General features: G+C 44.1%; 1 pseudogene across 1 annotated transcript; it reads right to left on the bottom strand.

Annotated features, from left to right (window-relative positions):
• Positions 1-3,228: 3,228 nt before the first annotated feature.
• Positions 3,229-23,205, bottom strand: LOC311220554 (very low-density lipoprotein receptor-like; annotated as a pseudogene). The gene is made up of 3 exons: positions 23,162-23,205; positions 21,945-22,032; positions 3,229-4,395 (listed from the first exon to the last, which is right to left on the bottom strand). The product of its transcript is annotated as a very low-density lipoprotein receptor-like (transcript).
• Positions 23,206-23,232: the final 27 nt, after the last annotated feature.

The following is a 23,232-nucleotide window of genomic DNA, read 5'->3' as shown; positions in this document are numbered from 1 at the left end:
CCTGATGTTCTCCAAAACCCAACGTCCACTCCCAACCACCATAAAACCCATTAGGAACCCAACAAAACCCAACGGAGACCCCAAAACACGTCATAAACACCCCCAAAAAGAACAGGATCATCCCAAAATAACAGCAGAAAACGCCAAAAGCCATAGATCCACCCCAAAAGTCCCCCTTAACCTACCTGATGTTCTCCAAAACCCACAATTTACCCTTTTCCACCATGATGACCACGGAAAACCCAACAAAACCCAACGGAGACCACAAAACACGTAAAAAGCACCCCAAAAAAGAACTAGACGTGAAGAAAAAAAAATAAATAAACAAAAACCATGAATTTCCCCCCAAAACCACCCTAAACACACCTGATCTTTTCCAAATCCCACATTTCACTCCCATTCACCATGATGACCAACAAGAACATAACAAAACCCAACGGAGACCCCAAAACACGTCAAAAACACCCCAAACAAGAACGGGATCACCCGAAAAACTGGAAGAAAATCCACCAATACCATAGATCCAATCACAAAACCACCCTAAACCTACCTGATGTTTTCCAAAACCCACAATCCACTCCTATTTAACATAATGACCAACAAGAGCACAACGAAACCCAACGGAGACCCCAAAACACGTCAAAAACACCCCAAACATGAACTAGACGTGAAGGAAAAAAAAAAAAAAAACAACAACAACAACAACAAATACACGTCTTTTTGTTTTCTCACTGGTTCAAATCTCCTGTTGGGGGCGCTGGGCCGGTGAATGGAGTGATACGTGATTGATTGATAGGTCCTAAACCCCCTGCAAGACACTCTCACTGTGGGCAACCAAGGGCTGTGGGAATTGCCACTAGTAAAATTCCCGGATGGGTCAGATAAAATCGAAGACCAAGGACCAGAAAGGGAGCAAATTACCAGATATATGACCAAAAAGTCCATTTTGAATAATGATTAGAAATTGGAACTATAGGGGCCCCAGAAAATTAAAGAGTAAATTGAAAATGATCCAGTACTATAAGATAGAATGACCAAAAGAACCCTTAAGACCCCATGTATTTTGATCCACGGAGGACGGGGTCTGTCAGTCTTTAAACATTAATAGTAGAATACCTGTGGATCCAGAAAAGAGCAAGCTGAAACATTGGAATTAGAAATTAGAGAGCAGTTGATTAAGAACGAATATGTGCTACATTTGTGCCTGTGCTGCACTTATACCACCAGATAACAGGAGCCTCTCGGACCCCGAGAACCAGATCAAAAACAACCTCACGGTTCGGACTTTAATCAAGGGGTCTGAGATAAGGAGAACTGTTCACAAAGGGACAGGTTAGGAATATGTATATGTATAGGAATGTTCATGTATATGTAACTCTTTACTAAAGCAATTTGCCACTTAAGGCGTGCATGACTTTGGTGGGACTACCCGCCCCGTGCTGCATGGAACTGAGTAAACGTACCTACTTTACAATCTTACTGATTGTGGAGTCAGCTTTCTGTGAGTCATTTTGGTGAGCCAGGCAGGAGACAGTCTGCTCAGCTGCAGGATCGGCTGCGGCGCGGACGCCCCTAGGTGCACCCTGAGCGTTTTTGCTCGGAGGGGACTCCACTCTCAGCTGCTCACCGCAGGAGCAAAGATCTCCTGAAACTGCAGACAAACGGTACGTTTTCGGCTGCTGGAGGGATACTAACTGGAGTGTCAATAATTATATGTGTTTTTATGTATGTATTCTGTGTTGACATTTTGTATATTGTAATATTTGCATATTGTAAGTATTTTGTGTCGAAAGTGTTTGTGTAAGTGTAAGGCTTTGAAACAAAGTGTTACAAGTCACTTCACGAAGAACACAGTCAGAGACAATACTTGTTTGGTTGGTTATCATTCTAAATTATATTCCTGTGGTATGAATGAGATGTGCTGGAGGCCTCCGTGTGCGATTGTGCTGTGTGAGTGAGACGCAGCGTTCTGCAAAGCGAGTGCAGAGTTCCGATCCGTTGTTCCGTACTCTCCGCAAGGGGAGTGGGCAGAGACGAACGAAGTGCTTGACAGACTGAAAAGAAGTGCTGTTTTGTCCAAGTTTGAGTGGTGGTGCCTAATATATGGGCCCAGTGTATCTTGTGTATCTTGTGTATCCTATTTTTGCTCTTAAATGTTTTGACTGTGACAAGAAAAAGGCAGGAGCATGATATGACATGCTTCCTGCAACATATGAGGCCCGCACAGGCCGAGACCTGGACTCGCTGAGACCTGAACAGGCCAAGAGACCGGAGCGGCACCGAGAGACTGGAGCGGCGCTGGGAGACCCGAGACACTACGGAGGGAACTACCGCTGGACGGAGAGAGCCCTGAGAGACGCTGCAGAGCCACGGATGGCTCTGAGAGACACAGAATAGACCTGACAGAAGCTGCAAAACACGGGGAAATTGAAGTAATTGCGGAACATCCGAGATCGAGTTGCTACAGGAGGCCAGAGGCGTCAGTGGACACCGGTAGCCGACCCTCACCGTGTGGCGAGTCGGCACAGAGCAGAGGAGCGGACATCAGGACCCTGCAGCCTGTCTGACAGAACCATGGAGGCAGCGGCAGCAGCGGCTGTGCTGCTTCACTCTAGCCTTCTTTTTATAAAAGGTTTATCTTGCAATGCAAAAAAGACTGTTAGTCCCCAGATCGGTGTTATAACTATTACTAATGACGACTTAGCTCTATTGCAGGGCAGGAGTGCAGAGACGCAGATTACACTGCCGAATGACCACCGGCAGGCTCTTTCACAAACCTAAGGTTGCAGCTGGCACTGCCTGCAGCCGTATAGCAGATGTTACGCTCTCTTTCCTAACTAGTAATCATGTGTCTCATCCATTTGTGGTGAATGGCCAGTGGCAAAAAGAAAAGGGGGGAGACAAAGACAGAAACGGTACAAGGAGGATGCCACTGACACTAACAGCAGGGGTAATAGGAGTAGTATAAGTGACACAGGTGACGGTGCAGGGCGCTCTGCCTGCTGCTCGCTCTCGCCGGCCTGTGCACTGCTACAGGAATGTGGAAAGGGCCTTATCAGAAGATAAAAAGAAGAAAGATAAAAAAGAAAGTGTAAAAATACAAAAGAAAGTATCAGAAGATAAAAAAATTAAGTGTTTTAACAAGTAGCCACGAGAGGAAAGAATCACTGAACCCCCGATGTGAGGGACTATACCTTTTTTTTACTGGCTACTGAAACAAGGCCCCTTTCAGGTTCCTGTAGCAGGACTCATCTGATAGCCACGGCTACATTCACATTTGTAGCCACCTTTCACGTTGATACAGATTTGACTACAGATACCAGGGTTTTGGCATTCATCAATATCTCCACAGTTTCTCTTGTTTACAAACTCAAACTCAGCTGGACAGTCACAGTCATTTATGTTGCATTCCTTCAGGGGCTCATCACCCCAGTCCTTGCAGTCTCTCTGCTGGTTACACACTTTATTGATATCTATGCATTCTCCACTTCCGCACTTGAATTTGCCAGGTCCAGAGCACTGAATAACATTGTTATAGTTTGCTTCATCAGTGCTATCCAGACAGTCTCTCACACCACTGCACTGCCTACTCCCATGGACACAGTTCCCATCTTCACATCTGAACTGGTCTGGCCTGCAGGTCCGAGAAGGGCAGTTAATTTCATCACTTCCATCCCTGCAATCAGGATCTCCATCACATCGCCACTTCTTGTGGATACATTCACCTGAGCCGCACTGCACCTCACTCGTAGAACACTTCACTGGAGGTGCAGGCAGGCGGCCACACTGCTCCAAAGATTCATCCGAGTGGTCGGAGCAGTCAGCATCATCATCACACACCCAGCTGATAGGGATGCAGGTAGAACTCTTGCACTGAAACTCATGAACACCACAGGTAGGAGGTGCACACTCCAGCTCATCGCTACCATCACTGCAGTCATCTTGAACATTGCAGACAAAGATTTTGGAAATACATTGCCCACTACTGCATGTGAATTCTGCTGCACTACAAGTCACAACGCCACAATTCTCTTCATCTTCTCCACTGTCACAGTCCTTTTCACCATCACATTTCCAGGGCACCAGGATACGCTGGACTGACTGAGGACCACAGCTAATTTAATTTACCCGATATGTTCTCATATGACACAGATCAGCACTCTCATCAGACCCATTTTCACAGTCCGGATCCCCATCACACAGCCATCTGTTTGGCACATACTGACCACTGTTGCACACAAAGTCAGGTTCAGCACGCGTCTTCTTCACACAAGCACTCTCATCACTGCCATCTGAGCAGTCTTCACATTTTACTCTAGCACTGTCGGCGGCAGTGCACAGGCAGGCGAGGGCAAGCAGCAGGCAGAGCGCCCCACAGAGCAGCAGCGCCTGCCACTGCTCCGCACCTGTGTCACTTATACTACTCCTATTACCCCTGCTGTTAGTGTCAGTGGCATCCTCCTTGTACCGTTTCTGTCTTTGTCTCCCCCCTTTTCTTTTTGCCACTGGCCATTCACCACAAATGGATGAGACACATGATTACTAGTTAGGAAAGAGAGCGTAACATCTGCTATACGGCTGCAGGCAGTGCCAGCTGCAACCTTAGGTTTGTGAAAGAGCCTGCCGGTGGTCATTCGGCAGTGTAATCTGCGTCTCTGCACTCCTGCCCTGCAATAGAGCTAAGTCGTCATTAGTAATAGTTATAACACCGATCTGGGGACTAACAGTCTTTTTTGCATTGCAAGATAAACCTTTTATAAAAAGAAGGCTAGAGTGAAGCAGCACAGCCGCTGCTGCCGCTGCCTCCATGGTTCTGTCAGACAGGCTGCAGGGTCCTGATGTCCGCTCCTCTGCTCTGTGCCGACTCGCCACACGGTGAGGGTCGGCTACCGGTGTCCACTGACGCCTCTGGCCTCCTGTAGCAACTCGATCTCGGATGTTCCGCAATTACTTCAATTTCCCCGTGTTTTGCAGCTTCTGTCAGGTCTATTCTGTGTCTCTCAGAGCCATCCGTGGCTCTGCAGCGTCTCTCAGGGCTCTCTCCGTCCAGCGGTAGTTCCCTCCGTAGTGTCTCGGGTCTCCCAGCGCCGCTCCAGTCTCTCGGTGCCGCTCCGGTCTCTTGGCCTGTTCAGGTCTCAGCGAGTCCAGGTCTCGGCCTGTGCGGGCCTCATATGTTGCAGGAAGCATGTCATATCATGCTCCTGCCTTTTTCTTGTCACAGTCAAAACATTTAAGAGCAAAAATAGGATACACAAGATACACAAGATACACTGGGCCCATATATTAGGCACCACCACTCAAACTTGGACAAAACAGCACTTCTTTTCAGTCTGTCAAGCACTTCGTTCGTCTCTGCCCACTCCCCTTGCGGAGAGTACGGAACAACGGATCGGAACTCTGCACTCGCTTTGCAGAACGCTGCGTCTCACTCACACAGCACAATCGCACACGGAGGCCTCCAGCACATCTCATTCATACCACAGGAATATAATTTAGAATGATAACCAACCAAACAAGTATTGTCTCTGACTGTGTTCTTCGTGAAGTGACTTGTAACACTTTGTTTCAAAGCCTTACACTTACACAAACACTTTCGACACAAAATACTTACAATATGCAAATATTACAATATACAAAATGTCAACACAGAATACATACATAAAAACACATATAATTATTAACACTCCAGTTAGTATCCCTCCAGCAGCCGAAAACGTACCGTTTGTCTGCAGTTTCAGGAGATCTTTGCTCCTGCGGTGAGCAGCTGAGAGTGGAGTCCCCTCCGAGCAAAAACGCTCAGGGTGCACCTAGGGGCGTCCGCGCCGCAGCCGATCCTGCAGCTGAGCAGACTGTCTCCTGCCTGGCTCACCAAAATGACTCACAGAAAGCTGACTCCACAATCAGTAAGATTGTAAAGTAGGTACGTTTACTCAGTTCCATGCAGCACGGGGCGGGTAGTCCCACCAAAGTCATGCACGCCTTAAGTGGCAAATTGCTTTAGTAAAGAGTTACATATACATGAACATTCCTATACATATACATATTCCTAACCTGTCCCTTTGTGAACAGTTCTCCTTATCTCAGACCCCTTGATTAAAGTCCGAACCGTGAGGTTGTTTTTGATCTGGTTCTCGGGGTCCGAGAGGCTCCTGTTATCTGGTGGTATAAGTGCAGCACAGGCACAAATGTAGCACATATTCGTTCTTAATCAACTGCTCTCTAATTTCTAATTCCAATGTTTCAGCTTGCTCTTTTCTGGATCCACAGGTATTCTACTATTAATGTTTAAAGACTGACAGACCCCGTCCTCCGTGGATCAAAATACATGGGGTCTTAAGGGTTCTTTTGGTCATTCTATCTTATAGTACTGGATCATTTTCAATTTACTCTTTAATTTTCTGGGGCCCCTATAGTTCCAATTTCTAATCATTATTCAAAATGGACTTTTTGGTCATATATCTGGTAATTTGCTCCCTTTCTGGTCCTTGGTCTTCGATTTTATCTGACCCATCCGGGAATTTTACTAGTGGCAATTCCCACAGCCCTTGGTTGCCCACAGTGAGAGTGTCTTGCAGGGGGTTTAGGACCTATCAATCAATCACGTATCACTCCATTCACCGGCCCAGCGCCCCCAACAGGAGATTTGAACCAGTGAGAAAACAAAAAGACGTGTATTTGTTGTTGTTGTTGTTGTTGTTTTTTTTTTTTTCCTTCACGTCTAGTTCATGTTTGGGGTGTTTTTGACGTGTTTTGGGGTCTTCGTTGGGTTTCGTTGTGCTCTTGTTGGTCATTATGTTAAATAGGAGTGGATTGTGGGTTTTGGAAAAAATCAGGTAGGTTTAGGGTGGTTTTGTGATTGGATCTATGGTATTGGTGGATTTTCTTCCAGTTTTTCGGGTGATCCCGTTCTTGTTTGGGGTGTTTTTGACGTGATTTGGGGTTTCCGTTGCGTTTCGTTGAGTTCCTAATGTGTTTTATGGTGGTTGGGAGTGTGCTTTGGGATTAGGAGAACATCAGGTAGGTTTAGGGTGGCTTTGGAGTGGATCTATTGTATTTGGGATTTTCTTCTATTGTTTGGCGTGATCCTGTTCTTTTTTGGGGTGCTTTTTACGTGTTTTGGGTTCTCCGTTGGGTTTTGTTGGGTTTTGCGTGGTCATCATGGTGGAAAAGGGTAAATTGTGGGTTTTGGAGAACATCAGGTAGGTTTAGGGGGACTATTGGGGTGGATCTATGGCTTTTGGGGTTTTCTTTCGTTTTTTGGGGTTGATCCTGTTTTTTGGGGGGCTGTTTTTGACATGTTTTGGGGTCTCCGTTGGGTTTCGTTGTTTTCTTCTTTATCGTTAAGATAAATGGGTAGGAACTGTGGTTTTTGGAGAATATCAGGTGAGTTTAGGGTGGTTTTGGGGGGAAATTCATAGTTTTTGTTTTTTTTTTTCTTCTGATCCAGTTCTTTTTTGGGGTGTTTTTGACGCGTTTTGGGGTCTCCGTTGTGTTTTAGTTGGGTTCTTGTTTTTCATCATGGTGGAAAAGCTAAATTGTGGGTTTTGGAGAACATCAGGTAGGTTTAGGGTGTTTTTGGGGTTGATCTATGGTTTTGGGCGTTTTCTTCCAGTTTTAGGGTTTATCCCGTTCTTGTTTGGGATGTTTTTGACTTGTTTTGGGTTCTCCGTTGGGTTTTGTTGTGTTCTCGTTGGTCGTTAAGGTAAATGGGAGTGGATTTTCTGTTTTGGAGAAGATCAGGTGAGTTTAGGGTTGTTTTGGGGGGAAATTCATATTTTTTGTTTTTTTTTTTCTTCTGATCCGGTTCGCTTTTGTGGAGTTTTTGACGTGTTTTGGGTTTCCGTTGCGTTTCGTTGAGTTACTAATAGGTTTTATGGTTCTTGGGGGTCGACTTCGGGATTTGGAGAAGATCAGGTAGGTTTAGGGTGGTTTTGGGATTGGATCCGTGCTTTTTGGGGATTTTCTTCCAGTTTTGGGGGTGATCCCGTTCTTTTTTGTTTTTTTTTTTTTTTGACATGTTTTTGGGTCTCCGCTGGGTTTTGTTGGCTTTTCTGTGGTCATGGTGGTGGAAAATTGTAAAAAGTGGGTTTTGGAGAACTTCAGGTAGGTTTAGGGGGACTTTTCGGGTGGATTCATGGTATTTGGGATTTTCTTCTGTTTTTTGGGGTGATCCTGTTCTTTTTTTGTGATGTTTTTGACGTGTTTTGGGGTCTCCATTTGGTTTTGTTGGGTTCTCGTAGGTCATCATGGTGGAAAATATTAAATTGTTGGTTTTGGACAACATCAGGTGAGATTAACGTTTTTTGAGGGGTGAATCTATGGTTTTGGATGATTTCTTCTGTTTTTTTTTTTTTTTTTTTTTTTTTTTTTTTTTTTTTTTTAAGGGTTTTCTTCTCTTTCTGAGGTGGTCCCGTTCTTTTTTGGTGTGTTTTTGATATGTTTTGCCGTCTCTGTTGGGTTTTGTTGGGTTCTTGTTGGTCATCATGGTGAAAATTGTAAATAGTGGGTTTTGGAGAACTTCAGGTTTAGGTGCTCTACTGCGGTGGATCAATGGCTTTTTGGGTTTTCTTTCAGTTTTGGGGGTGATCCTGTTCTTTTTCGGTGTGTTTTTGACGTGTTTTGGGGTCTCCGTTGGTTTTCGTTGCGTTTTCCGTGGTCATCATGGTGGAAAAACGTAAATTGTGGGTTTTTGAGAACATCAGGTAGGTTTAGGGTGGTTTTGGGGTGGATCTATGGTTTTGGGGGATTTTCGTCCAGTTTTGGGGGTGATCCCTTTCTTTTTGGGTTGTTTTTGACGTGTTTTGTGGTCTCCGTTGGGTTTCGTTGTTTTCTTGTTGGTCATAATGGTGATAAAGTGTAAATTGTGGGTTGTGGAGAATATCAGGTAGTTTTAGGTTGGTTTTGGGGTGGATCTATTGTTTTGGGGGTTTTCTTTCGTTTTTGGGGGTTATCCCGTTCTTGTTTGGGGTGTTTTTGACGTGTTTTGGGGTCTCCTTTGGGTTTCATTGGGTTTTCCGTGGTCATCATGGAGGAAAAGGGTAAATTGTGGATTTTGGAGAACATCAGGTAGGTTTAGTGTGGTTTTGGGGTGGATCTATGGTATTTGGGATTTTCTTCTGTTTTTTTTTTTTTTTTTTTTTTTTTTTGTGGTGATCGTGTTCTTTTTTGAGTTATTTCTGACTTGGTTTGGGGTGTCCGTTGGGTTTTGTTCGGTTCTCGTTGGTCGTTAAGGTAAATGGGAGTGGATTGTGGGTTTTGGAGAAGATCAGGTGAGTTTAGGGTGGTTTTGGGGGGAAATTCATAGTTGTTTTTTTTTTTTTTTTTTTTTTTTTTCTGATCCAGTTCTTTTTTGGGGTGTTTTTGACGTGTTTTGGGGTTTCCGTTGTGTTTCGTTGAGTTTCTATTGTGTTTTATGTTGGTTGGGAGTGGACTTTGGGATTTGGAGAAGATCAGGTAGGTTTAGGGTGGTTTTGGTGTTGGATCCATGCTTTTTCTTGATTTTCTTCTAGTTTTGTGGTGATCCCGTTTTTTTTTTGGGTGTTTTTGAGGTGTTTTTTGGGTCTCCGTTGGTTTTTGGTGGGTTTTCCGTGGATGTCCTCGTTTCAGTTAGAACAGAATTAATTTTCTTCCTAGTAGCTGGTGGATTGCTGTGTTTTGGCTTAGGATGAGAAGAGTGTTGATAACACCCCGATGTTTCAATTGTTGCAGAGCAGTGCTTATACTAAGCCAAGGACATCTCAGCTTCTTGCTCTGTCCTGCCAACAGGCAGGCTGGGGGTGCAGTAAGAGCTGGGAGGGGACAGACCCAGGACAGGTGACCCAAACTAGCCAAAGGGGTATTCCATAGCATCTGACGTCAGGCTAAACAATACATAGGGGTGGCTAGCCAGGGGGAGGGGGCCGGACTGCTCGGGGTTAGGCTGGGCATCGGTCAGCGGGTGGTGAGCAATTGCATTGTGCATCACTTGTTTGTACACATTATTAGTAGTGGTACTATTATCATCATTGTATTATTATTATTATTATTATTATTATTATTATTATTATTATTATTATTATTATTATTATTATTATTATTATTACTATTTTGTCTTATTAAACTGTCTTTATCTCAACTCACGGGCTTCACTTTCCATTTCTCTCCCCCATCCCAGAGAGGGAGGGGGGAGGGTGAGCGAACGGCTGTGTGGTGTTTAGCTGCTGGCCGGGTTAAACCACGACATCATGGTGGTGGAAAAGTGTTTAATGTGGCTTTTGGAGAACTTTAGGTAGGGTTAGGGGGACTTCTGTGGTGGATTCATGGTATTTGGGGTTTTCTTCAGATTTTTGGGGTGATCCTGTAAGTTCTTTGGGATGTTTTTGACGTGTTTTGGGGTTTCCGTTGGTTTTTGTTGTGTTTTCCGTGGTCATCATGGTGGAAAAAGTTAAATTGTGGGTTTTGGAGAACATCAGGTAGGTGTAGGGTTCTTGTGGGGTGGATCTATAGTTTTGGGGGATTTTCTTCCAGTTTTGGGGATGATTCCGTTCTTGTTTGGGTTGTTTTTGACATGTTTTGTGGTCTCCGTTGGGTTTCGTTGAATTCTCATTGGTCGTTAAAGTAAATGGGAGTGGAATGTGAGTTTTGGAGAAGATCAGGTGAGTTTATGGTGGTTTTGGGGTGGATCTACGGTTTTGGGGGTTTACTTTCGTTTTTGTGGGTGATCCTGTTATTGTTTGCGGTGTTTTTGATGTGTTTTGGGGTCTCCTTTGGGTTTCATTGGGTTTTCCGTGGTCACCGTGGTGGAAAAGGGTAAATTGTGGGTTTTGGAGAACATCAGGTAGGTTTAGGGTGGTTTTGGGGTGGATCTATGGCTTTTGGGGTTTTCTTCTGTTTTTTTTGGGGGGTGATCCTGTTCTTTTTTGGGGTGTTTTTGACGTGTTTTGGGGTCTCCGTTAGGTTTCGTTGGGTTCTCGTTGGTCGTTAAGTTAAATGGGAGTGGATTGTGGGTTTTGGAGAAGAGCAGGTGAGATTAGGGTGCTTTTGGGGTTGGATCCGTGCATTTGGGTATTTTCTTCCAGTTTTGGGGGTGATCACGTTCGTGTTTGCGGTGATTTTGACATGTTTTGGGGTCTCCATTGGTTTTCGTTGGGTTTTCTGTGGTCATCGTGGTGGAAAAACGTAAATTGTGGGTTTTGGAGAAGATCAGGTAGGTTTAGGGTGGTTTTGGGATTGGATCCGTCCTTTGGGGGGATTTTCTTCCAGTTTTGGGGGTGATCCCGTTCTTCTTTGGGGTGTTTTTGACGTGTTTTCTGGTCTCCGTTGGGTTTCGTTGTTTTTTTTTGTGGTCATCGTGGTGGAAAAACGTAAATTGTGGGTTTTGGAGAAGATCAGGTGAGTTTAGAGTGGTTTGGGGGTTGGATCCGTGCTTTTGGGGGATTTTCTTCCAGTTTTGGAGGTGATCCCGGTCTTGTTTGTGGTGTTTTTGACATGTTTTGTGGTCTCCGTTGGGTTTCGTTGGGTTTTCCATGGTCATCGTGGTGGAAAAGCGTAAATTGTGAGTTTTGGAGAACATCAGGTAGGTTTAGGGTGGTTTTGGGGTGCATCTATGATTTTGGGGGATTTTCTTCCAATTTTGAGGGTGATCCTGTTCTTGTTTGGGGTGTTTTTGACGTGTTTTGTTGTCTCCGTTGGGTTTCGTTGGGTTTTCCATGGTCATCGTGGTGGAAAAGCGTAAATTGTGAGTTTTGGAGAACATTAGGTAGGTTTAGGGTGGTTTTGGGGTGCATCTATGGTTTTGGGGGATTTTCTTCCAATTTTTGTGTTGATCCCGTCCTTGTTTGGGGTGTTTTTGACGTTGTTTTGGGTCTCCGTTTGGGTTCGTTTGGTTTTCCGTGGTTATCATGGTGGAAAAGTGTAAATTGTTGTTTAAGGATAACATCATGTAGGTTTTGTCGTGGTTTTACTGTGGATCTATGGTGTTTGGGATTTTCTTCTGTTTTTTGGGGTGATCCCGTTCTTGTTTGGGATGTTTTTGAAGTGGTTTGGGGTCTCCGTTGGGTTTCATTGGGTTCTCGTAGGTCGTTAAGGTAAATGGGAGTGGATTGTGTGTTTTGGAGAAGATCAGGTGAGTTTAGGGTGGTTTTGGGGGCAAATGCATAGTTTTGGGGTTTTTTCTTCTGATCCAGTTTTTTGGGGGGAGTTTTTGACATGTTTTGGGGTCTCCGTTGGGTTTTGTTGGATTCTTGTTGGTCATTATGTTAAATAAGATTGGATTGTTGGTTTTGGACAACATCAGGTAGGATTAAGGTTTTTTTGGGGGTGAAATCATGGCATTTTGACGTTTTTAAGGATCTGGGTTGATTTTGGTGTGGTTTTGAGGTGTTTTGGGGTCTTCATTGGGTTTCGTTTGGTTCTTATTGGTCATCATGGTGAATGGAAGTGAAATGTGGGATTTGGAGAAGATCAGGTGAGTTTAGGGTGGTTTTGGGAGGAAATTCATGTTTGTTTTTTTTTTTTTTTTTTTTTTTTTCTTCACGTGTAGTTCTTTTTTGGGGTGTTTTTGATGTGTTTTGGGGTCTCCGTTGGGTTTTGTTGTGTTTCCATTGGGTTTTCTGGTGATTGGGAGTGGATTGTACATTTAGGAGAACATCAGGTAGGTTTAAGGTTTTTTTGGGGGGTTAAATCACGTTTTTTCTTCTGATTCGGTTCACTTTTGGGGTGTTTTTGATGTGTTTTGGGGTCTCCGTTGTGTTTCGTTGGGTTTTCCGTTGTCATCGTGGTGGAAAAGGGTAAATTGTGGGTTTTGGAGAACATCAAGTAGGTTTAGGGTGGTTTTGGGGTGGATCTATGGTTTTGGGAGATTTTCTTCCATTTTTGGGGGTGATCCCGTTCTTGTTTGGGGTGTTTTTGACGTGTTTTGGGGTCTCCTTTGGGTTTCATTGTGTTTTCCGTGGTTATCATGGAGGAAAAGGGTAAATTGTGGATTTTGGAGAACATCAGGTAGGTTTAGTGTGGTTTTGGGGTGGATCTATAGTATTTGGGCTTTTCTTCTGTTTTTTTGGGATGATCCTTATCTTATTTGGGGTGATTTTGACATGTTTTGGGGTCTCGGTTGGTTTTCGTTGGGTTTTCAATGGTCATCGTGGTGGAAAAGGATAAGTTGCGGGTTTTGGAGAACATCAGGTAGGTTTGGGGCCTTTTGGTGTGGATTCTTGGTATTTGTGTTTTTCTTCTGTTTTTTAGGGTGATCGTTTTCTTTTTTGGACTGTTTTTTACTTTTTTTGTCGTCTCCGTTGGGTTTCATTAGGTTCTCGTTTTTCGTTAAGGTAAATGGGAGTGGATTGTGGGTTTTGGAGAAGATCAGATGAGTTTAGGGTGGTTTTGGGGGGAAATTCAATGTGTTTTTTTTATTTTATTTTTTTTTCTTCACATCTAGTTCTTTTTTGGGGTGTTTTTGACGGGTTTTGGGGTCTCATTTGGGTTTTGTTGGGTTTCCATTGGGTTTTCTCATGGTTGGGAGTGGATTGTACATTTAGGAGAACATCAGGTAGGTTTAAGGGTGGTTTTGGGGTTAAATCACGTATTTTCTTCTGATCCGGTTCTTTTTTGGGGTGTTTTTGACGTGTTTTGGGGTCTCCGTTTTGTTTCTTTGGATTTTCCATGGTCATCATGGTGAAAAAGTGTAAATTGTGGGTTTTGGAGAACATCAGGTAGGTTTAGATTGGTTTTGGTATGGATCTATGGTTTTGGGAGTTTTCTTTGGTTTTTGGGGGTGATCCCGTTCTTTTTTGGGGTGTTTTTGACGTGTTTTGGGGTCGCCGTTTGGTTTACTTGGGTTTTCTGTGGTCTTCATGGTGGAAAAGTGTAAATTGTGGGTTTTGGAGAACATCAGGTAGGTTTAGGGTGTCTTTTGGGGCAGGGTCATGGATTGTGGTGTTTTCTTCTGTTTTTTTTTGGGGTGGTCCCGTGCTTTTTTGGGAAGTTTTTGAGGTGTTTTGTGGTGTCTTTTGGGTTTTGTTGGGTTTTGAGGGGTCATCATGGTGGAAAAGTGTAAATTGTGGGCTTTGTAGAAAATCAAGTAGGTTTAGGGTGGTTTTGGAGTGGATCTATGGTATTTGGGATTTTCTTCTGTTTTTTTTGGGGGTGATCCTGTTTTTGTTTGGGGTGTTTTTGAAGTGTTGTGGTGTCTCCCTTGGGTTTCGTTGGGTTCTCGTTGGTCGTTAAGGTATATTGGATTGGATTGCGGGTTTTGGAGAAGATCAGGTAGGTGTAGGGTGGTTTTGGGATTGGATCCGTGGTTTTTGGGAATTTTCTTTTAGTTTTGGGTGTGATCCTGTTCTTTTTTGGAGTGTTTTTGACGTGTTTTGGGGTCTCCGTTGGGTTTCGTTGGGTTTTCCTTCTTCATCATTGTGGAAAAATGTAAATTGTGGATTTTGGAGAACATCAGGTAGGTTTTGGGTGGTTTTGGGGTGGATCTATGGATTTGGCGGTTTTCTTCCAGTTTTGGGTGTGATTCCGTTCTTGTTTGGGGTGTTTTTGACGTGTTTTGGGGTCTGCGTTGGGTTTCGTTGGGTTTTCCGTGGTCATCATAGTGGAAAAGAGTAAATTGTGGGTTTTGGAGAACATCAGGTATGTTTAGCGTGGTTTTCGGGTGGATCTATGGTATTTGGGGTTTTCTTCTTTTTTTTGGGTGATCCTGTTCTTGTTTTTTTTTTTTTTTTTTTTTTTTTGACTTATTCTGGTGTCTCCGTTGGGTTTCCTTGGGTTCTCGTTGGTCATTAAGTTAAATGGGAGTGAAATGTGGGATTTGGAGAAGATCAGGTAGGTTTAGGGTGATTTTGGGATTGGATCCGTACTTTTTGGGGATTTTCTTCCAGTTTTGTGGGTGATCCCGTTCTTGTTTGGGTTTGTTCTTGACGTGTTTTGGGGTGTCCGTTGGGTTTCGTTGGGTTCTCGTTGGTCGTTAATTTAAATGGGAGTGGATTGTGGGCTTTGGGGAAGGTCAGGTGAGTTTAGGGTGGTTTTGGGTGGAAACTCATAGTTTTTGTTTTGTTTTATTTTGATCCCTTTCTTTTTTGGGGTGTTTTTGACGTTTTTTGGGGTTTCCATTGGGTTTCGTTGGGTTCTCGTTGGTCGTTAAGGTAAATGGGAGTGGATTGCAGGTTTTGGAGAACATCAGGTAGGTTTTGGGTGGTTTTGGGTTTGGATCCGTGGTTTTGGGGATTTTCTTCCAGTTTTGGGGTTGATCCCGTTCTTGTTAGCGGTGTTTTTGACGTGTTTTAGGGTCTCCGTTGGGTTTTGTTGTGTTTTGAGTGTGTCATCATGGTGTAAAAGCGTAAATTGTGGGTTTTGGAGAACATCAGGTAGGTCTAGGGTTGTTTTGGGTTGGATCTATGTTTTTGGGAGATTTTCTTCCAGTTTTGGGGGTGAACCCGTTCTTGTTTGGGGTGTTTTTGACGTGTTTTGGGGTCTCCGTTGGGTTTTGTTGGGTTTTCCGTGGTCATCATGGTGGAAAAGAGTAAATTGTTGGTTTTGGAGAACATCAGGTAGGTTTAGGGTGGTTTGGGGGTAAATCTATGGTATTTGGGTTTTTCTTCTACTTTTGGGGATGATCCTGTTCTTGTTTTTTTTGTTTTTTTTTTTTTTTTTTGACGTATTCTGGTGTCTCCGTTGGGTTTCCTTGGGTTCTAGTTGGTCATTAAGTTAAATGGGAGTGAAATTTGGGATTTGGAGAAGATCAGGTAGGTTTAGGGTGGTTTTGGGATTGGATCCGTACTTTTTGGGGATTTTCTTCCAGTTTTGTGGGTGATCCCGTTCTTGTTTGGGTTTGTTCTTGACGTGTTTTGGGGTGTCCGTTGGGTTTCGTTGGGTTCTCGTTGGTCGTTAATTTAAATGGGAGTGGATTGTGGGCTTTGGGGAAGGTCAGGTGAGTTTAGGGTGGTTTTGGGTGGAAACTCATAGTTTTTGTTTTGTTTTATTTTGATCCCGTTCTTGTTTGGGGTGTTTTTGACGTTTTTTGGGGTCTCCGTTGGGTTTCGTTGGGTTTTCCTTCTTCATCATGGTGGAAAAGGGTAAATTGTGGGTTTTGGAGAACATCAGGTAGGTTTTGGGTGGTTTTGGGGTGCATCTACGGATTTGGCTGTTTTCTTCCACTTTTGGTGTTGATCCCGTTCTTGTTTGGGGTGTTTTTGACTTGTTTTGGGGTCTCCGTTGGGTTTCGTTGGGTTCTTCTAAGTCATTTTATTAAATAGGATTGGATTGTTGGTTTTGGACAACATCAGGTAGGTTTAAGGTTTTTTGGGGGATAAATCATGGCTTTTTTTGCGTTTTTTAGAGTCTGGGTTGATTTTGGTGTGGTTTTGAGGTGTTTTGGGGTCATCATTGGGTTTCGTTGGGTTCTTATTTGTCATCATGGTGAATGGGAGTGAAATGTGGGATTTGGAGAAGATCAGGTGAGTTTAGGGTGGTTTTGGGGGGAAATTCATGTGTTTTTTTTTTGTTTGTTTTTTTTTTTTTTGTTTTCTTCACGTGTTGTTCTTTTTTGGGGTGTTTTTGATGTGTTTTGGGGTCTCCGTTGTGTTTCGTTGTGTTTTCCGTGTTCATCATGGTGGAAAAGTGCAAATTGTGGGTTTTTTGAGAACATCAAGTAGGTTTAGGGTGGTTTTGGGTTGGATCTATGGTATTTGGGCTTTTCTTCTGTTTTTTGGGATGATCCTTATCTTGTTTGGTGTGTTTTTGACGTGTTTTGTGTCTCCGTTGGTTTTCGTTCGGTTCTCGTTGGTCGTTAAGGTAAATGGGAGTGCATTGTGGGTTTTGGAGAAGTTCAGGTGAGTTTAGTGTGGTTTTGCGATTGGATCCGTGCTTTTTGGGAATTTTCTTACAGTTTTGGGGGTGATCCCGTTCTTGTTTGGGGGGTTTTTAACGTATTTTGGGGTCTCCGTTGGGTTTCCTTGGGTTTTCCGTGGTCATCATGGTGAAAATGTCTAAATTGTGGGCTTTAGAGAACATCAGGTAGTTTTATGGTGGTTTTGGGGTGGATCTATTGTTTTGGGAGTTTTCTTTCGTTTTTGGGGGTGATCCTGTTCTTGTTTTGTTGTTGTTGTTTTTTTTTTTTTTGACGTGTTTTGTGGTCTCCGTTGGGTTTCGTTGGGTTTTGAGTGTGTCATCATTGTGGAAAAGGGAAAATTTTGTGTTTTGGAGAACATCAGGTAGGTTTAGGGTGGTTTTGGGGTGGATCTATGGTTTTGGGGGTTTTCTTCCGTTTTTGGGGGTTATCCTATTCTTGTTTTATTGTTTTTTGACGTGTTTTGTGGTCTCCATTGTGTTTTGTTGGATTTTGAGTGTGCCATCATTGTGGAAAAGGGAAAATTTTGTGTTTTGGAGAACATCAGGTAGGTTTAGGGTGGTTTTGGGGTGGATCTACGGTTTTGGGGGTTTTCTTCCGTTTTTGGGGGTGATCCTATTCTTGTTTTATTGTTTTTTGACGTGTTTTGGGGTCTCCGTTGGGTTTCGTTGCCTTCTCGTTGGTACTTAATTTAAATGGGTGTGCATTGTGGGTTTTGGTGAAGAACAGGTGAGTTTAGCGTGGTTTTGGCGTTGGATCCGTGCTTTTTGCGGATTTTCTTCCAATTTTGGGGGTGATCCCGTTCTTGTTTGGGGTGTTTTTGACATATTTTTGGATCTCCGTTGGGTTTTGTTGGGTTTTCCGTGTTCATCGTGGTGGAAAAGTGTAAATTGTGGGTTTTGGAGAACATCAGGTAGGTTTAGGGTGGTTTTGGGTTGGATCTATGGAATTTGGACCTTTATTCTGTTTTTTGGGATGATCCTGTTCTTGTTTGGGGTGTTTTTGACGTGTTTTGGGGTCTCCAATGGGTTTCGTTGGGTTCTCGTTGGTCGTTAAGGTAAATGGGAATGGATTGTGGGTTTGGAGAAGATCAGGTCAGTTTAGGGTGGTTTTGGGGGGAAATTCAATGTTTTTGGTGTTTTTTCTTCTAATCCCTTTCTTTTTTGGGGTGTTTTTGACGTGTTTTGGGGTCTCCGTTGCATTTTGTTGGGTTTTTCGTGGTCATCATGGTGGAAAGGGTAAATTGTGGGTTTTGGAGAACATCAGGTAGGTTAAGGGGGACTTTTGGGGAAGATTCATGGTTTTGGGTGTTTTCTTCTGTTTTTTTCGGGTGGTCCCGTACTGTTTGGGGAAGTTTTTGAGGTGTCTGTGGTTCTCCGTATGGTTTTGTTGTGTTCTCGTTGGTCGTCATGGTGGAAAAGTGTAAATTGTGGGTTTTGGAGAACATCAGGTAGGTTTAGGGTTGTTTTGGGGTGGATCTATGGTTTTGGGGGTTTTCTTTCATTTTTGGGGGTGATCCCATTCTTGTTTGGTGTGGTTTTGATGTGTTTTGGCGTCTCCGTTGGGTTTTAGTGTTGTTCTTTTTGGTCATCATGGTGAAAAAGGGTAAACTGTGGGTTTTGGAGAACATCAGGTAGGTTTAGGGGGACTTTTGTGGTGGATCTATGGCTTTTGTGGTTTTCTTTCGTTTTTTTTTTTTTTTTTTTTTTTTTTTTGTGATCTTGTTCTTTCTTGCGGTGTTTTTGACTTGTTTTGGGGTCTCCGTTGGGTTTTGTTGGGTTTCCATTGGGTTTTCTGGTGGTTGGGAGTGGATTTTACATTTAGGAGAACATCAGGTAGATTTAAGGGTTTTTGGGGGGTTAAATCAAGTTTTTTCTTCTGATCCGGTTGGCTTTTGGGGTGTTTTTGACGTGTTTTGGGGTTTCCGTTGTGTTTCGTTGAGTTCCTAATGGATTTTATGGTGGTTGGGAGTGGACTTTGGGATTTGGAGAACATCAGGTAGGTTTAGGGTTTTTTTCCGATTGGATCCGTGTTTTTTGGGGATTTTCTTCCAGTTTTGGGTGTGATGCCGTTTCTGTTTGGGGTGTTTTTGACGTGTTTTGGGGTCTCCGTTGGGTTTCGTTGGGTTTTCCGTGGTCATCATGTTGGAAAAGGGTAAATTGTGGATTTTGGAGAACATCAGGTAGGTTTAGGGTGGTTTTTGGGTGGATCTATGGTTTTTGGGGGTTTTCTTCTTTTTTTTTTTTTTTTTTTTTTTTTTTTTTTTTTTTTCCAAAGAACCATATAAATTACATGCAAAACATTGTACATAGAGATTAATATCTAAATGCAATACACATCACGTGAACTTTAAGCTGGACTCTAGTATATGGCAAACACACCACGATACATATTGCTTTGAAACCACCATTTTTTTTTAATGTCATGCATACCACAGAATATTCAGTCTTTTGTTTTGTATTTGTCTGATTTTATACAAATATACCAGTGCTTATTATACTATTTACTGGAAAAGAACAAAAAAATCAGATCTGTGTGCCCTCTTCAAATCAAAATTTTGTTGTCAGAGCACTGGATAAATATATATACATACACCAACAAGTGTCATAAGCTTTGCCTTTGCTGACGGAAGATAAATTGTACAAAGAAAGTCTGTCTAGTTTGTTTTACAGGCTTGTCTTTCTCAGTACGGAACAAACTGACCTCCCTGGTCTAACTTTGCAGTTGCCTATTCTGCCTTTGTCCTGCAGAGAAGAGCACGAAAGGAACAAATCTATTTTTGCACCCCAAAAATGCATTAGAGGAGGATTATCACACCCACCTAAGGGTACTTCCTTGTTTGTTTATAAAGCACAAAGCATTTCTCTTGGACAGTCTCTGTTGCTGGCCTCTTTTGTGCCTTCCATTTATAATAAAGATATTAAGATGCTTACCCCTTGCTTGTTTTTTTTTTTTTTTGTTTGTTTGTTTGTTTGTTTGTTTTTGTTTGTTTGTTTAAAGAACAGTGGAAGTGGAGAGTCGGATGACAAGCAAGAACAAACACTAGCAAATCCTTGTTCTGCCCCTGCTTTTTAATCACCCAGCATCACCCCGGCTGCAAAACAGCCTCTGCTGATTTACCTGCTTGTTAAAGCACCCCACAGGCTGCAAGTGCGGTGTGCTAGGTGTCAAGTTATATTTAACGGTGCACACGTAACCATTCATCTTCCCACAGTCGAAGCACAGAACAGCCTCTTGCTAACAGAACTCATCCCTGCTGCTGCAAGAAACCTCATGGCCTGCAGGAAAACCCCAAGCTAAGAGTTCCAAAGCAAAAGCAGAAAACGCATCATTTGTACTCTTTCTATTTGAGGGAATTCTCACTGCTAAACGCTGCCTACATCTGAGGGCACATTCTGAGGCTGCCGGGAAGGACACTCAACACCCACTGACAGCAGGAGTGCAAAGATGCCAGCCAAGAAGGCAAAGGTTAGAGCTGAACGCTGCCTCAGCTTCCTCCAGCAGCCAGCTGGGGGGTCACCTTTCACCACGCTCTCTGAGACTCAGAGCCCCGAGTTACCGCAGCCGCCACGTACAGCTGCTCCTTGCTGGCCCAAACTATTTGAAGAGTCTTCAGACTTCAGGGACCTGTTTTATGACAGCCTCAAGATCAAATTCATCTGTTCCTGAAGGCGCTGATCGTCCTGCTGTTTCTGTAGCTGTCAAAGAACAATCCTGAACTGAGGCACTCGTCTGATCAAACAGTGCTTCGGCACAGATTTGTCTTTAGCTTGACACATCAAGCTGAAGAGGAATCGATTCTTGCAAGCAACCTCTCAAGCAGGGATCTAATAAGGTGACCAAAACGACAGATCTGTTGTGCAGATCTGAGCACGTCACTCTGCAGGGAATCACTTTCAAGCCTAAGATGTTTCACCCATCTCCCTGCCCCAGAGCGACACAAGGAAAGCTCTTAAGCAATTGCTAGCCTCTTCTCAGTGCTCACGAGTCCCAAATCACTAATTTTACAATATATAAACCATGGCAGCTGGCACCTAGTTGGCACACGGTGACACTGCACACGTTGGCAGTGCTGTTAGGAGCTGGAAAGTCAGGGGTGAGGGGGTTAAGGGAAAACCACACATCAGTTTAGCAACTTGACTCCCGTAGGATACTTCCTACGGCAGGAGTTTTAGCAAAGTCCCTCCCTCAGAGGGACCTGCTGGCTAATTAAAACAGGACTTCTGCTGGAACCGTCAGAAGGCAGCAGGGTATCAGGAGATATCCAGTGGGCATCACCGTCAGTCTGTGGCAGTTTGGGGTCCAGGTATCAGTGGTTATGCGTGGTTTTCTCTGCTTCACTTTCTCCAAAGCTGTGAAAAAATAGTTCTTTTACAGCACTGTACAGTCACACGTTACGGATGGAACCAGCTGCATCAACTTCCAGTACGACGGTGTTGGAAAAAGGTGCCTTTGGTGGTCAGGAGCACAACAGCTCTGGTGAGGTGTTATTTAAGTGTGTTCTTACATCTGAGTTTCCTCATAGCAGTATGTAGCTGAGGGGGTCCAGGTTTCCCAGGTAAGATTTATGTTTTTTCTCCTACCAAGCACCAGCTCAGTTTACAAAGCTCTGTTAATAACACCCAAGCGTGTAGATGTTAAACTAAAACTGCTTTTAAACCTATTTGTTGTTACAAAAATAGCTTAATACACCATCTTCACAGGGTAAAAATTCACATGTAAGGACAAAAAAAACCAGAAGCGCTTCCTGAGCTTCAGTTTACCAACAGCACCATCGGATTTAGATCCTGGCCTGGCAGCCAGGATGCAGGGTCTGTAAGCATTGCTGTGATGTGCAAGTGCCAAGGCAGGTTTCTGGCCTGCCCTGACTAAAATACCTTTTTTTTTTTAATACAAACAGCGTGCCAGGTACGCTGTAATGCCAATGTGCCAGCTCAATAGAGGATGTCAAACAACAGAGGCGTTTATCCTAATTTCTGGCATGAAAACACTTTTAACAGCATTCTTTTCACAAAGAAAGCCCTCTCTATCTTCTCCAATGCTCCAGGATCTGCTGCAGCTGCAGCAGCCGCGCTGGTACAACCCACATCTTTGCCAAATCTTTTCAATAATTGTGCTTTACCTCGGCAATGTTGAGGTCACTCCTCTTCCTCCTCCAGCTGAGCAAGCAGCTCGCTGGCTCTGCCACACCGCAGGTGCGGAAGCGAAAGCTGGGAACACAGGAGTCAAACTCTCAGTGCTCACGAAGCCACCAGGGCAGAGGGCTGACACAGAGGCACCCCAGATCCGCTCTCCCTCCCCGCTGCGAGGCTCGCAGCAGCCCCAACCCGAAGCGCACACAATGCTTCGCATGGTGATGTCACCGCTGATTCTGTGTCCCCAGGTGAGGATCTGCCTCACCACTCTCAACGTTGGTGTTGGTTTTTGCTTTTTGTTTTTTTTTTTTTTTTCTTTTAAACATTCTCAGCTTATGGGAAACCATCAGGTAAACCACAGATCGCTAGGGAAGAAGGCCCACACGAGGGAAGTCCGTGCTTTTCTTCCAGGCAGTGGCACATGCTTTAACACGCCGCGTTCGACAAAGCAGCTCTCCCCGTTTTGCTCAGTGGCAACAGGCACGACTGCAACGCACACAGGTGTAGGCAGCACCTGCAGGTCCCAAACCCTTAACCCGTTTTTAGAGAGCACCAATTTTTTAAGTAATGCTTTTCCCTTAATCCATGACCCCTTCTTTCCTTTATTTCTATTGGGTGGCTCTCCTCCATTTTCCTCCTCAGTGTCTGAGCAGACACTGGGAATCGTTTCCGGAGGAAGGGCACTGCTGAAGCTCCTCCACCTACTCTCCGAGAAAAGAGAGTATGTTAAAGAATACATCTTTCCTTTCTTTTCCCTTTTTTAAATACAATTTCTGAAATCAACGCTGCGGCCTGGCAGCAAATACCTACAGGACTAAAGACGATTCCTCATCCTCACTCTAACGTTGTAGTTAACCTCCCAACGAACCCATCTCCCCAGGAAGCGGCCATTTGAGATGGGAAGGGGCAGAGCAAGAGGAAGCTCTCCTTAGCCTAGCTCTTCCCCCAACACCACCTCGCCACCCAGCACCAAATTCAACTCACCTGCTCCGCCCGATCACTCGAACGGGCGTCCGACGCTGGCACACGCCGCAGTGGTGGTTCTGACGTGCCTTAAATCACCTCTCCGCAGAATATCTCGGGTCTGTACGCTCAAATAACGCAGTATTTGAGAAATAACGCCCAGAGCTCACACTCTGAGTGCAGCACAACAGCACCGAAACACCGGTAGGCTAAACATTCCGAACCTGGCAACAAGGCTGACCCAAGCAACAGCACGGAACCCTTCTGCACCTTCAGCGTGGACATCAGCGTAAGGAAACACAGACCTCCTCG

The sequence above is a fragment of the Netta rufina genome, assembly GCF_964035555.1.
Source record: "Netta rufina genome assembly, chromosome: 34".
Classification (NCBI taxonomy): domain Eukaryota; kingdom Metazoa; phylum Chordata; class Aves; order Anseriformes; family Anatidae; genus Netta; species Netta rufina.
Note: the sequence above shows the minus strand (reverse complement) of the source record. Positions and strands in the feature narration are given on the sequence as shown.